The sequence below is a fragment of the Lithobates pipiens genome, unplaced genomic scaffold, assembly GCF_037356315.1.
Source record: "Lithobates pipiens isolate NorthernLeopardFrog02 unplaced genomic scaffold, aLitPip1_a1.2 Scaffold_22, whole genome shotgun sequence".
NCBI classification, from domain to species: Eukaryota; Metazoa; Chordata; class Amphibia; order Anura; family Ranidae; genus Lithobates; species Lithobates pipiens.
In genome coordinates this window covers 56,017,366-56,029,840 of record NW_027507784.1, presented here as the reverse complement: position 1 = coordinate 56,029,840, position 12,475 = coordinate 56,017,366, and the positions used below count along the sequence as shown (strand labels likewise).

The 12,475-nt window shown below is 46.8% G+C and overlaps 1 protein-coding gene across 20 annotated transcripts in view; it reads right to left on the bottom strand.

Annotated features, from left to right (window-relative positions):
- Nucleotides 1-12,000, bottom strand: part of BAZ2B (bromodomain adjacent to zinc finger domain 2B) — a 459,321-nt gene extending 447,321 nt beyond the window's left edge. For 18 of the 20 annotated variants that reach the window (XM_077447614.1, XM_077447613.1, XM_077447617.1 and 15 more), the window contains exon 1: nt 11,783-11,999. The gene's annotated coding sequence lies outside the window, so the exon portion shown is untranslated. Of the gene's footprint in view, nt 1-11,222; nt 11,308-11,782 lie in introns of those variants that run through there. The other 2 variants (XM_077447627.1, XM_077447616.1) reach the window with 2 other exon arrangements.
- Between the last annotated feature and the right edge of the window lie 475 nt (nt 12,001-12,475).

The following is a 12,475-nucleotide window of genomic DNA, read 5'->3' as shown; positions in this document are numbered from 1 at the left end:
TACAACTCATAAAATGTGACAGGTCTGCAAAAAACACCTCTTTAAAAAAACTGCACTATTTCATTCCACACAGGACACTCCATTTATTCACCCAATCAATACTGTATGATCTAAAACAAAATCTGTTCAAATATAAACAAGTTAAAAATTGAAAATATAGTTAGTTAGGAGCGATTATGTTGTGCAATTGGTTGCATTTTAGATGTGGTTTATATATTCTATGGATCCAAAGTTGCACTGAAAGTAGAACAGGACCCTTTTCCAAAATCGCGCCGTGCTGTGTTGCATTGTTGTTAACAGGCACCTTTGAAAACAACGTTGATTTACTAAAACTGGGGAGTGTAAAACCTGGTGCGGCTGTGCATTGGTAGCCAATCAGCTTCTAACTTCAGCTTATTCAATTTAGCGTATATAAAAAAAAAAAACTGGAAGCTGATTGGTTTCTATGCAGAGCTGCACCAGATTTTGTACTATCCAGTTTTGGTAAATCCACCCCAATATGATTTCCCTTGTCATGCGATTCTTTTCGATTCAAATTGCATCTGAAATCACACTAGTGTAAACCAGGCCTTAATCAAAATAATTAATCTTCTTGATAAATTGATTGCCTTAATAAAATAATTTTAATGACCAAAGAGTTGAAAGAGTCAACAGACAGGTAGACAGGACTCCGGGGAAAATCATAGTTAAACTTTAAAGGATGTCACTTTTGTTATTCTAAACTTTAAGCCTGCTCTAGCAGTAGAAGTTATGAATTTTGCCCTCTGATCCACGAAGGGACGGAGAAATAAATGGCAGCGGACCAGATAAAATTATACAAAATGGCGAATAGCTTGTTGTTTAGAGGGCAGGAAAAAAAAAAAAGGAGGAAAATGGAGGATATTGTTATATACACAAAGGGATAAATTTCAACAACTCGACCAGTCGGCAGCTGCTGTTCTGTACAAGCAAGACACACAAAAGAGTAGGAGAGATGAGGAGGGCAGAGCTAAGGCAGAGCAGTGATCAGATGCTCTACATACAGATCCATCTCTCATCCCCCCCCCTTTCCTCCAGATCCTGCCTATCAATTCCCATTACCCTCCTGGCACCAGGCCTGGGATTTGGACAGTATTGTTGTGGCGATTTTGGCAAAAGGTTCACTTTATAGGTAGCCTTACCTCACTTAACCCGTGAGATACTAACTAGGGAGGTCCTGGCTATGCAAAGCAGAAGGTGGGGTTAGAGACTCAGTCAACACCCCCTTAACCCCAGGACATGGAGCTTTAAAAGCATATAGGTATGAATGGGACGTTTGGAGAGGCGGTGGACGAGTCATTCGGCAGTACTACCAGTTTAAGGTTACTGGCAGATGTTCCTGGCATTGAGTTGCAAGACATATGGGATTTTTTTTTTTCAAGGGGACTGAATTACTCTTAAATACTGGTCTGGTTTTTCCCAAGAAAAAAAAAAAAGCCTGAATACTTGGAATTTACTACCGAAGAGTAGTGATGGACGAACTTCCGACGGGACGTTTCGCGAACGCGAAACGCGAACGGACACAAACGTTCGCGAAAACGACCGTTCGCCGCGGGCTCCATTGACTTCAATGGGAGGCGAATTTCGCAAACCTTTAGGTCGAATTTGCGGCCACGGGGTAATTATTAGGGGGTAGCACGTAGTCCCACCACCTGGACAATAGCATAATACATGTATGAGGTGAATTTGGGATCGATAACTACAAGCATTTTTTTTTTATTTGGGAAATTGTTCTGACAATTCAGGACTATGGAGCTAATGAAGGCAATGGAGGAGAGGGAAGGTCAGGGACCAGGGTAGGCAAACAAGAGGGTGCAGGAGATACAGAGCACTGACAGCAGCACCGTAATACAGAGCACTGACATCAGCACCGTGACATACAGCGCTGACAGCAGCTCCGTGACATACAGCGCTGACAGCAGCTCCGTGACATACAGCGCTGACAGCAGCTCCGTGACATACAGCGCTGACAGCAGCTCCGTGACATACAGCGCTGACAGCAGCTCCGTGACATACAGCGCTGACAGCAGCACCGTGACATACAGCGCTGACAGCAGCTCCGTGACATACAGCGCTGACAGCAGCTCCGTGACATACAGCGCTGACAGCAGCTCCGTGACATACAGCACTGACAGCAGCTCCGTGACATACAGCGCTGACAGCAGCTCCGTGACATACAGCGCTGACAGCAGCACCGTGACATACAGCGCTGACAGCAGCTCCGTGACATACAGCGCTGACAGCAGCTCCGTGACATACAGCGCTGACAGCAGCTCCGTGACATACAGCGCTGACAGCAGCTCCGTGACATACAGCGCTGACAGCAGCTCCGTGACATACAGCGCTGACAGCAGCTCCGTGACATACAGCGCTGACAGCAGCTCCGTGACATACAGCGCTGACAGCAGCTCCGTGACATACAGCGCTGACAGCAGCTCCGTGACATACAGCGCTGACAGCAGCTCCGTGACATACAGCGCTGACAGCAGCTCCGTGACATACAGCGCTGACAGCAGCTCCGTGACATACAGCGCTGACAGCAGCACCGTGACATACAGCGCTGACAGCAGCTCCGTGACATACAGCGCTGACAGCAGCTCCGTGACATACAGCGCTGACAGCAGCTCCGTGACATACAGCACTGACAGCAGCTCCGTGACATACAGCGCTGACAGCAGCTCCGTGACATACAGCGCTGACAGCAGCACCGTGACATACAGCGCTGACAGCAGCTCCGTGACATACAGCGCTGACAGCAGCTCCGTGACATACAGCGCTGACAGCAGCTCCGTGACATACAGCGCTGACAGCAGCTCCGTGACATACAGCGCTGACAGCAGCTCCGTGACATACAGCGCTGACAGCAGCTCCGTGACATACAGCGCTGACAGCAGCTCCGTGACATACAGCGCTGACAGCAGCTCCGTGACATACAGCGCTGACAGCAGCTCCGTGACATACAGCGCTGACAGCAGCTCCGTGACATACAGCGCTGACAGCAGCACCGTAAGCAGCCCCAGGAGGAAGTCAGCACAGCACAGGGATGGTGTGATCCCCTCATAATAAGAACCCCCAGGAGGAAGTCAGCACAGCACAGGGATGGTGGGAGCCCCTCATAATAAGAACACCCAGGAGGAAGTCAGCACAGCACAGGGATGGTGGGAACCCCTCATAATAAGCAGCCCCAGTAGAAATATGACACCGCTCAACCTCTTCAAAGAGGAGGGTAGGGGCATATAGTACGGTGTGCTTTTTTGGGTCAGGGAAGTGAGCCAAATGAATTAAGAAGGTCTGTGTGCTTGATTCCAAAAATTGTTTATAGACATATACATGGTCTACTGATCACATGTGTTGAATTCCTCCGAGATCCATGCCTCATTCATTTTTAGAAATGTGAGGTAGTTAACACTGTGGTGAGCTAGGCGAGTACGCTTATCGGTCACAATCCCCCCTGCTGCGCTGAACGTCCTTTCGGACAGGACACTGGATGAGGGGCAAGCCAACAGTTCGATTGCAAATTGGGCAAGCTCTGGCCAGAGGTCAAGCCTGCCCACCCAGTAGTCTAGGGGTTCATCACTCCTCAGAGCGTCCACATCGGCCGTTAACCCAATGTAGTCGGACACCTGACGGTCTAGGCGTTCCCTGATGCTGGATCCGGATGACACCTGTCGATGGGTCGGCTGAAAGAATGACCTCATATCCGAAGTCACCAACACATCTTCAAACCGGCCTCTTCTTGCAGGCGCTGTTGGATTGGTACCCGCAAATCCTTCTCTGGGAGTGGGAATTGCTCCTCTGCCAGCGCACGCAAAAGCAGAATGCAGCATTTCTCGAAGCAAGGCCTGGAAGTGCTGCATTCTGACAGCCCTCTGCGACGGCGGTAACATTTCCGCCATTTTGTGTTTGTACCGGGGGTCTAAGTACGTTGCCACCCAGTACTGGTCCTTGACCCTCATGCTTTTTATACGGGGGTCCCTATTAAAACACTGGAGCATGAAGGCCCCCATTTGCACTAAAGTGGAAGCGGTGTGGTGGCCTGGCTCCTGCTCATCATCCAGGATAATGTCGTCCTCTTCATTCTCCTCTCCCCATCCTCGCACAACAGGGATCCCAGAAAGGTTTAAAGCATGCTCTTCTTGCTCCTGCTCATCCGCCCCGGCACCATCCTCCTCTGACTCCTCATCAGACTCCTGTTGTTGACTTGTCTCAGATAGAGTAGCCCCCCCTGGGAATTCATCCAGCATTGCGACTTCCTCATCTTCCCGCTCCTGCTCCTCCACAGCCTGATCAATGACACGACGCAATGCACGCTCCAGAAAGAAGGCATAAGGTACCATGTCACTGATGGCGCCATGGCTGCGACTGACCAGTTTGGTGATCTCCTCAAATGGCCGCAGAAGTCTGCATGTGTCGCGCATGAGCAGCCACTGGCGCGGTGAAAAAAAACCCAGCTCCCCAGAACCGTTTCTTTCGCAGAGTTCATACAGGTAGACGTTAACTGCACGTTTCTGCTGGAGCAGCCTATCAAGCATATAGAAGGTTGAGTTCCATCGCGTCGGGCAATCGCAAATAAGACGTCTGACCGGCAGATGGTGTCGCCGCTGAATGTCAGCAAGGCGAGCCATGGCCGTGTAAGATCTTCTGAAATGGGCCGAGATTTTCCTTGCCTGCCGCAAGATGTCCTGGACCCCAGGGTATTTGACAAGGAATCGCTGCACGACCAAGTTTAAGACGTGTGCCATGCACGGCACGTGCGTGATTTTGCCCTGTTTCAATGCGCTAAGCAGATTGGCACCGTTGTCACACACCACTTTACCAACTGTCAAATTGAGCGGTGTTAGCCACTCATCTGCCTGTGAACGCAAAGCTGAAAGGAGTGCCGGGCCAGTGTGGCTCTTTGCTTCCAGGCACAACAGACGCAGCACGGCATGGCAACGTCTCACCTGGCATGTGGAATAGGTTCTGGGGAGCTTGGGCGGTGCAGTGGAAGAGACGCTAGCAGCGGAAAAGGAGGAGGCAGCTGAGGAGGAGAGGGAGGAGGATGGAGTAGGAGGAGGAGAAGAAGAGTCAGGCCTGCATGCAATCCGTGGCGGTAAAACCAAATCTACACGGGTGCCACGGGTTACATGCTTGACGGCCGTCAGAAGGTTCACCCAGTGGGCAGTAAAACTGATATACCTTCCCTGCCCGTGTTTGCTAGACCACGTGTCTGTGGTCAGATGTATCTTGGCACCGACACTGTGTGCCAGAGATACATTCACTTGCCGCTGAACATGGCCATATAGCTCTGGGATGCCCTTCTCTGAGAAATACTTCCTTCCTGGGACCTTCCATTGTGGTGTTCCAATGGCCACAAATTTGCGAAAGGCCTCCGAGTCCACCAGTTTATATGGCAGTAGTTGGCGGGCTATGAGTTCTGACAAGCCAGCCGCCAACCGTTGGGCAAGAGGGTTATCCGGCGTCATCATTTTTTTACGCTCAAACATTAGGCCCACGGAAGCCTGCCTTTTTGCAGAAAAATGTGAGCTTGGCGTGATGGAAGGTGGAGTGGAGGACAATTGTGAGGAGAGAGGAGAAGGAGAAGTAGAAGACGAGGCTGGACGGTGAGAGCCTGCAGTGTGGCTTTGTGTGTTCCGTTGCTCCCACTGGGCTCGGTGATGGCTGCTCATGTGCCTTCTTAAGGCGGTCGTCCCTAGGTGAGTATTGGGCTTACCGCGACTAACGCGTTGACTGCAAAGATTGCAGATGGCAACGCTATTGTCAGCAGCGGACACGTTAAAAAAAGCCCACACTGCGGAGCCATGTGCCGGTGTCCTGGGAGCGCCAGATGTGACCGTACATGGTCGATGACTCGCTCCTGATACATTTGCAGTCTGCTTTGTCCCTGCTGTGCAATGTAAGTCATTGCTGCTTCTCCTCCCTATCTGCTGGTCCATATCTCCCTCTGAACTCCCCTCCTCTTCCTCTCTTGTGGGCACCCACGTGACATCACTAGACACGTCATCATCAACGTCACCTTCCCCACCGCTATAAGTAGAGTAGGCAGCAACACCGGGGACCAACCTCCTCCTTGGGCTGATCTGGGTACTGGCGTCAGACTGCTGAGTAGCGCTTGTTGCTACCTCCTCTTCCTGATCCAATACCAAGAGTGGCTGCGCATCAGAAATGTCCTCTTGATATGGATCGGAAAATAATTCCAGTGACTCAAGCGGAAGGTATGTGGTGGTGGTGGTGGTGGTCGTGTTGTTGGTGGTAGTGTCTTTGGGGGTGCACATAGCAGAGAGTGAAGAAGAGGGTGCAGATCGAGAGGATGAGGAGGGTGCAGAAGAGTAAGGCTGAGCGAGCCACTCAACCAAGTCTGGTGCATCCTTTAAAGTAATTGAACGCACCTTCTGCAACTTCCCACTTTGGCTCAAGCCTGTTGCTCCTGCCCTACCCCTACCACCCCTGCGGAAGGGCCTGCCTCTTCCTCTGCATGTCATTTTTTAAATGACCCTGTGACAAAACTCTTAGTCCCTATACCGCTGAAGGACTGCTGCAGTATAGGTGAGCGGTCAGCAGTGGTGCACGTCAACCCTATCTATTGTGGACCTATAGCGGTCCTTACAGAACAGCAGACTGTACCGCACTCAAGCCTATGTACCGTAGCACCCTATACCAAGTTACCAGTCCTTATAAGAACTTTTGTGGACCAAGCAGGTTGTGTATTAGTGTTTAGCAGACTGTACGTCAGTCCCTATACCGCTGAAGGACTGCTGCAGTATAGGGCAGCGGTCAGCAGTGGTGCACGTCAACCCTATCTATTGTGGACCGATAGCGGTCCTTACAGAACAGCAGACTGTACCGCACTCAAGCCTATGTACCGTAGCACCCTATACCAAGTTACCAGTCCTTATAAGAACTTTTGTGGACCAAGCAGGTTGTGTGTTAGTGTTTAGCAGACTGTGCGTCAGTCCCTATACCGCTGAAGGACTGCTGCAGTATAGGGCAGCGGTCAGCAGTAGTGCACGGCAACCCTATGTATTGTGGACCGATAGCGGTCCTTACAGAACAGCAGACTGTAACGCACTCAGGCCTATGTACCGTAGCACCCTATACCAAGTTACCAGTCCTTATAAGAACTTTTGTGGACCAAGCAGGTTGTGTGTTAGTGATTAGCAGACTGTACGTCAGTCCCTATACCAATGAAGGACTGCTGCAGTATAGGGCAGCGGTCAGCAGTAGTGCACGGCAACCCTATGTATTGTGGACCGATAGCGGTCCTTACAGAACAGCAGACTGTAACGCACTCAGGCCTATGTACCGTAGCACCCTATACCAAGTTACCAGTCCTTATAAAAACTTTTGTGGACCAAGCAGGTTGTGTGTTAGTGTTTAGCAGACTGTGCGTCAGTCCCTATACCGCTGAAGGACTGCTGCAGTATAGGGCAGCGGTCAGCAGTGGTGCACGTCAACCCTATCTATTGTGGACCGATAGCGGTCCTTACAGAACAGCAGACTGTACCGCACTCAAGCCTATGTACCGTAGCACCCTATACCAAGTTACCAGTCCTTATAAGAACTTTTGTGGACCAAGCAGGTTGTGTATTAGTGTTTAGCAGACTGTACGTCAGTCCCTATACCGCTGAAGGACTGCTGCAGTATAGGGCAGCGGTCAGCAGTGGTGCACGTCAACCCTATCTATTGTGGACCGATAGCGGTCCTTACAGAACAGCAGACTGTACCGCACTCAAGCCTATGTACCGTAGCACCCTATACCAAGTTACCAGTCCTTATAAGAACTTTTGTGGAACAAGCAGGTTGTGTGTTAGTGATTAGCAGACTGTACGTCAGTCCCTATACCAATGAAGGACTGCTGCAGTATAGGGCAGCGGTCAGCAGTAGTGCACGGCAACCCTATGTATTGTGGACCGATAGCGGTCCTTACAGAACAGCAGACTGTAACGCACTCAGGCCTATGTACCGTAGCACCCTATACCAAGTTACCAGTCCTTATAAGAACTTTTGTGGACCAAGCAGGTTGTGTGTTAGTGATTAGCAGACTGTACGTCAGTCCCTATACCAATGAAGGACTGCTGCAGTATAGGGCAGCGGTCAGCAGTAGTGCACGGCAACCCTATGTATTGTGGACCGATAGCGGTCCTTACAGAACAGCAGACTGTACTGCACTCAGGCCTATGTACCGTAGCACCCTATACCAAGTTACCAGTCCTTATAAAAACTTTTGTGGACCAAGCAGGTTGTGTGTTAGTGTTTAGCAGACTGTGCGTCAGTCCCTATACCGCTGAAGGACTGCTGCAGTATAGGGCAGCGGTCAGCAGTAGTGCACGGCAACCCTATGTATTGTGGACCGATAGCGGTCCTTACAGAACAGCAGACTGTAACGCACTCAGGCCTATGTACCGTAGCACCCTATACCAAGTTACCAGTCCTTATAAGAACTTTTGTGGACCAAGCAGGTTGTGTGTTAGTGATTAGCAGACTGTACGTCAGTCCCTATACCAATGAAGGACTGCTGCAGTATAGGGCAGCGGTCAGCAGTAGTGCACGGCAACCCTATGTATTGTGGACCGATAGCGGTCCTTACAGAACAGCAGACTGTACCGCACCCAAGCCTATGTACCGTAGCACCCTAGACAGACCAAGTTACCAGTCCTGATAAAGAGCTTTGTGGAACAAGTGAGTTGTGAATGATTAGCAGACTGCAGCAGAAGGGCAGCAGTCAAGTATAATATTCTTTCTATATTTGGAAGAAAGAATATTATACGTGTACAAGCCTATTACCGTACCACTGATACCAGTCCTGAAAAGAACCTTTGTGGAACTAATAGTAACAGCAAGTCTTTAAAATTATCCTCACTGCCTGACACACTGCTTCCTGCCTGTCCCTATACAAATTGGCAAAAAAGAGTAGGCTGGAACGATTAGCTGGAACAGCTCTTTTGTGGACCTGATAGTAACAGCTAATGATGATGATGATGATGATGATGAAGAAAGACTAATCTGGCTGAGCTGTCCCTAAAATAGCAGCATACAGCGCTCTGTCCCTTTATCTAAACTGACAAAAGAAACTCAGGCTGCTGACCTAACACCTATACCAGTCCTGAAAAGAACTTTTGTGTACCAAATAGCTAGCGTTTTCTCTGTCCCTACTCCACACAGGATCCTTTCCCTACAGTGACAGAAGAAAGAATGTAAAATGGCCACCGGATCGGGTGTATTTATAGGTTAGGGGGAATGTCCAAGTGTCCATGAGCTGTCATGTCTCAATTGGTTGTCCTGTAACACATGATAAACGTGTCACGAAAGGTTAAAGTTCTTGTATACATTAAACACGTAAGTCCGCCGGGGCGAACGACGGAAAAAGGCGTTCGAACCCGCGGACGGCGAAAGTCGGAAATTCGCCGCGAAACGACCGCCGGGCGAACCGTTCGGCCATCACTACCGAAGAGGATGTCATTCAAACAAGGAAAGGAAGAAGGAAAAAAGAAAATGAGATAAATACGAAAGCAGATACATAGATGATATTCAGAAGGAAAATTAGCACTATGGTAGAAGATACTAATTTGTCTAAAAAGTGCACACTTGGAAACAACTACTAGCAGAAAAAAACAATCTGAATGCCTGTAATATATTACAATAGAGGATGTTTTGTTGTATAGATAGAAATATGTTTTGTTGAGATAGATAGACAGAAGATAGATAGATAGATAGATAGATAGATAGATAGATAGATAGATAGATAGATAGATAGATAGATAGATAACTGTCTGCTCTCATGTTATAAAGTGCTGCACCAACTAACTGTTCTATAATAGTAATAATAATAATAATAATAATAATAATAATAGATAGATAGATAGATAGATAGATAGATAGATAGATAGATAGATAGATAAACACAGCACTAAGGAAGACAGAACTATTTTATCTAAAGAGTAGCAGATACTTGTAAAGAGCTACCAGCAGACAAAAAAAATGTGTACATGGAATTTACTACAATAATAATAATAATAATATAAAAAATGATTAATAAAATATTAAAAAGTGTTTTGTTGACATTATTCAACATCAAAATAAGGTATGCAACAAGAGGAAAGGGGAAAAAATGTAGATAAATGACAGATAGATAGATAGATAGATAGATAAACCTAGCACTATGAAAGAAAGAACTATTTCATCTAAAGAGCTGTAGACACTTGGAAAGAGCTACCAGCAGGAAAAAAAATCTGAATACCTGAAATATACTACAACGATAATAATAATAATAATAAAAATAATAATAATATACTAAAAAGTGATTTGTTGACATTATTCAACATCACAAGGAGAAAAAAGGGAAAATAGGGTATGATAACAATAATAATAATCAAAAATAAAGTAGTCAACATAGATAGATAAGCTATTCAAAAGAAAAAACACTATGGAAGACAGGACTATTGCATCTAAAGAGTAGTAAACACTTAGAAAGAGCTACCAGCTGAAAAAATATGAATATTGGAAATCTACAATAATAATAACAATAATAATAATAGAAAATAATAATAAAGTATTTTGTTGACATTATTTAACATCAACAGTAGAGAAAAAAAGGAAAATAGGGTATGATAATAATAATAATAATAATAATAATAATAATAATAATAATAACAATAACAATAATAATAATAATAATAATAATAACAATAATAATAATAAAAATAATAGTCAAATTAGATAGATAAGATATTAAAAAGAAAAAAAAAGACAGGACTACTTCATCTAAAGAGTAGTGGACACTTGGAAAAAGCTACCAGCAGATGTGGCAGGAATAAGAACTGAGTTGAAACATGTCCAGAATAAAGTGATTTATCTTCAGACAGAACAAGCATTACTCTGTATAAGAAATATGTAGACAAGGATGACCAGTATGTCTTCATCTGACCTCAGTATATACAATTACAAACCACACATAATCACAAATAATATCTGTATTTGGACAGATCTCTATATACAGAGGTATACTGATATCCAGCCTAGGTGTGCATACTTTTGGTCTCCCAAGGGTTAAAAGTGTCCTGTCCCAGAAGGGTACACCCAGCACCCACCTGGAAAGGGTTACTCCCTGTAAGCCAACCCCTTTGCTGGGCTGCCAGGGAAGGAAGGGTTAAGGGTCTGTGCTGCCAGAGAAGAGGACATGTTTAGGAAGCTGGGTTCCTTCTTACCTTCCTGGGAGTGGAGGGGCAGCCAAGGGCTCCCCCAGTGGGGGGTGATCATGGGGACACTGGGCGACAAGGCACAGGACACAGTGCTGGCAGCGGCCGTTGGAAAGAGATTCAAACATAAATAGAGAGAAAGGGAAGGGAGGGGGGAAGGCAGCAGCTTTAGCAGCATTAGCAGCCAGTGTCCGAGAGATCAGCCTGCTGGAGGCTAGAGGAACACAACCGGGGCTGGAAAGGCTGAGGGTATAAACTAAGGGGGGGCAGAGGATACCATGGAGGGGGCACCCCTGGGAAACTTTCAGCAATTTTTTTTCTTAGAAGCTAACTGCCCCCCTTTGCAGCCTGATTCCCCCCCCCCCCTTCGCTCCCCCCTTTCTTGATGCCCTATTTACAGCAAGCTTCTAGTCCTAACCCCCATCACGGGGGTCCCCCCCACCTCTTAATCCAGCTTCAGAAGTCTTTAGAAACACAGACATCCCCTTTAGCAGCTGTCGGGACCCCCCACTTCTAAGTAATTGTAGGTCAGTGCACCCCTCTGGTGCTGCAGCCCAGAGATCACTCACCTCCAGAGCCAGCAGTGCCTTGGGGAGGGGGGTGCTCCCTCTTCCTTGCCCGGGGATCGGGGGAGAGGTGATGGAAGGTTATCTGCTGCTCTTGCCAGTCTCTTTTTGTGTGCTGTGTGTCTCCAGGAGCGGTGGGAAAGGACATAAAGGAAGAGGGTGTAATTGTGCTCCCTCTATGTGTGTGTGTCTGTTTAGTTCCTTGCAGCAGATTGAAGGAGATTCTTCTCAAGGTTTTTATTCAGCTTCACTTCAAGGCAAAGCTTCATGAACCAAAAGTGACGTCAGCCAACAAGCCTCTCTAACAATGAAACTTGCTGTTAACCAGGGAGCCTGCAAAGGAGGCGAAGGGGAAAATATGGGTTATTTGCTGCTTTTCCTCTCTTCTAAGTTTATCTGTCTGCGCAGAAATACAATACCAGCTGTCTGCTGGAATATACATCGCTACACTTTATAGAACCATTCAACTTTGTTGCTGTAAATGTAACAATTTATTTTAAAAATATCTGTCCCATTACACCTTTGTTTAGGTTTTGTGTCAATGTTGTATCATGTTTTTTCTTATATTTTTATTTGTCTTTGGTATATTTTTAAAAACAGTTGTGTGCTGTACATTGGGAATTTGTCTTATATTGTATTATTTTATATATATATATATATATATATATATATATATATATATATATATATATATAT